The sequence below is a fragment of the Galeopterus variegatus genome, unplaced genomic scaffold, assembly GCF_000696425.1.
Source record: "Galeopterus variegatus unplaced genomic scaffold, G_variegatus-3.0.2 Scaffold23259, whole genome shotgun sequence".
Taxonomy (NCBI): Eukaryota; Metazoa; Chordata; class Mammalia; order Dermoptera; family Cynocephalidae; genus Galeopterus; species Galeopterus variegatus.
In genome coordinates this window covers 1-2,396 of record NW_007749370.1, presented here as the reverse complement: position 1 = coordinate 2,396, position 2,396 = coordinate 1, and the positions used below count along the sequence as shown (strand labels likewise).

Sequence of the window (2,396 nt, the reverse complement as noted above, 5' to 3'; positions counted from 1 at the left end):
TAAGGGTACTTCAAAAAGTTTGTGGGAAAATGAAATTAAGAGGTAATATGAATCTTTGCATGAACTTTTTGACTTCCCCTTGTATTAAGGGCCATGAAAAAATAATATAAAATTTTTAATATATCTCTTTTGTGCAATGTGATCACATAATTATTCATTTAAAATTGAAATGAAGGGCCTGCCCCGTGGCGCACTCGGGAGAGTGCGGCACTTGGGAGCGCAGGGACGCTCCCGCCACAGCTTTGGATCCTATATAGGAATGGCCGGTGTGCTTGCTGGCTGAGTGCGGTGCAGATGACACCAAGCCAAGGGTTGCAATCCCCTTACCGGTCACAAAAAAGAAAAAAAAAAAATTGAAATGAAGAACTATTGCCATTTATTCCAAGTCGACACATGTAAGTCAAGATTCCCTCATCCAAACAAGATATATGTTCACCATTCCATTAAGATGCTTTTGTTTGAAATTTATTGTGGACATGTTCACAAATAGACATATATTTAGAGAACAGTATAATGAATCCATTTGCCCTTCAGGTTCAGTAACTATCAACCTGTGGCCAATTGTCATTCTTTTGTACACCCACAGTCTGACTGTGCCTCACCAGTATGTAAGAGCAAATCCTGTGCAGTATGTTGAGTCATGTCTTTAGGCAAACACTAATCCCTTTGAACCTACTCCCTGCTCTTTTTCCTCCATCCTGGCCCACTTATAATGCCAGCTGTCTCTTTTTCTTTCAGTTCTGTGTTCTGACTGATTGACTCTTCCTGAAGACAGACAGCTGAAGATCAATGCTGTATACACCCAACTCAAAGGGAGCAGAAAGATCAGCAGAGACTCCGGCACCCCCGTCTTTCACTCTTATCAACAGCTCCATCATGGTGGCTCCATAATAGCTGTGGGTGAGGCCCTGGCACCTGTGGGGATCATTCTTTTCCTGCTCTGGCTGAGTGTATTTCTGCTCCTATTCAGATGGTGCAAGAATGGCACTCTCAGCCTCTCACCCCCCAGAAGTGGTGATGCCTTCGAGGGTAACTGGCATTGGTAGAGGCATGAAGGCTCCAGGCTAACTGCCTGCATATTGGGGACCAGGGACGCATTATCCACATGAAAGTCAAGAAGCATTTCCAAATATTTCTCTGTATTCACCTACACAGACCAGGGTGCCTTTTGTTCAGAATGACTGCCACTATCACGTTTATGTGGAAGGAGACCCAGAATCCATATTTGCTTTTAGCATCTGTTCTGGGGGCTTTCAAGGAATGCTACAGATAAATGACCTTGTTTATGAAATCAAGTCCAAAAAGCTTTCTGCTACATTTGAACATCTAATGTATAAGATGGACAGCAAGCAGACAGAATGTTCGCTCATGAGATATGGATTAAGAGAAGGAAAAAAAGCACAACAGTCGAAGCTTCAAGAGAGTGAAAATTCCACTCTGATATGAAGCTATCAGCCCTATGAGGGCTGGTCAACCTACAAATGGATTATTGAAATGACAGTGGTGTTGAACAATGAAAAATTCCTTTCTCAGCTGTGTAAAACTATGTACTTTGTATTGTCCATGAAGTAAATATCCCTTATAAATCAGTGGAGCTAGACGTGTGTACATCTGTTATTGCAATCTGGAGTAACAGAAACTACATGGAAGGAGTTGGAATATTTTGTTGCTTTTCTTTATTTTGTAATTGGAAGAAAGGGAACCTTAATACCTGCCTTCATCATAATGCTGCACATTTTTCTGTGAGGTGCAAATTTACTAGATTTATCTGCATAGGCAATCTTGCGACAGTGTGTAATTACAAATCACATTGTGCAGTTAATACGTACATGTCCAACACATTTTATTTTGCAATAATTGTGTAACATGAAGTTGGTTATAATTCAGGTATTGCTCATGATACTGACACCTGTAAATGAACCAAGGAGAAGTGCATAATGTTTTCAGAAAGAAAGAAAACAGATTAATTCAGCAAATGCAGTTTTTACTTCCTCTGAACCACTGTATATAAAAACTATGTGCACTTGGGACAAAAACCAGAAGACATCTTTGTGCTAAAGCCATGTGGGAATGGTGTGGTGGAAGGACAGCAGTGTGACTGTGGATCCTTAAAACTGTGCACAGAAGGTCTGTGTTGTGACAAACTGCACTCTGAAGCCTGGGGCTGCTTGTGCTTTTGGGCTTTGTTGCAAAGACTGCCAGTTCATGCCATTGGGCACAGTCTGTAGAGAAAAGGACAATGTGATCTTCCAGACTGGTGCAATGGAATTTCCTGTAGCTGTCTGGCAGATGTGCATGTGCAGGTATCTGTTGCATGGGTGGTGGCTACTGCTATGAAAAGAGATGTCACATCTGTGATGATGAGTGTGAGCAAATTTTTGGCAAAAAGTTGGGAA

General features: G+C 41.5%; 1 pseudogene; it reads left to right on the top strand.

The window, feature by feature from the left end:
* The first annotated feature begins 981 nt into the window (after positions 1-981).
* LOC103583461 lies at positions 982-2,388 on the top strand (annotated as a pseudogene).
* The last annotated feature ends 8 nt before the right edge of the window (positions 2,389-2,396 follow it).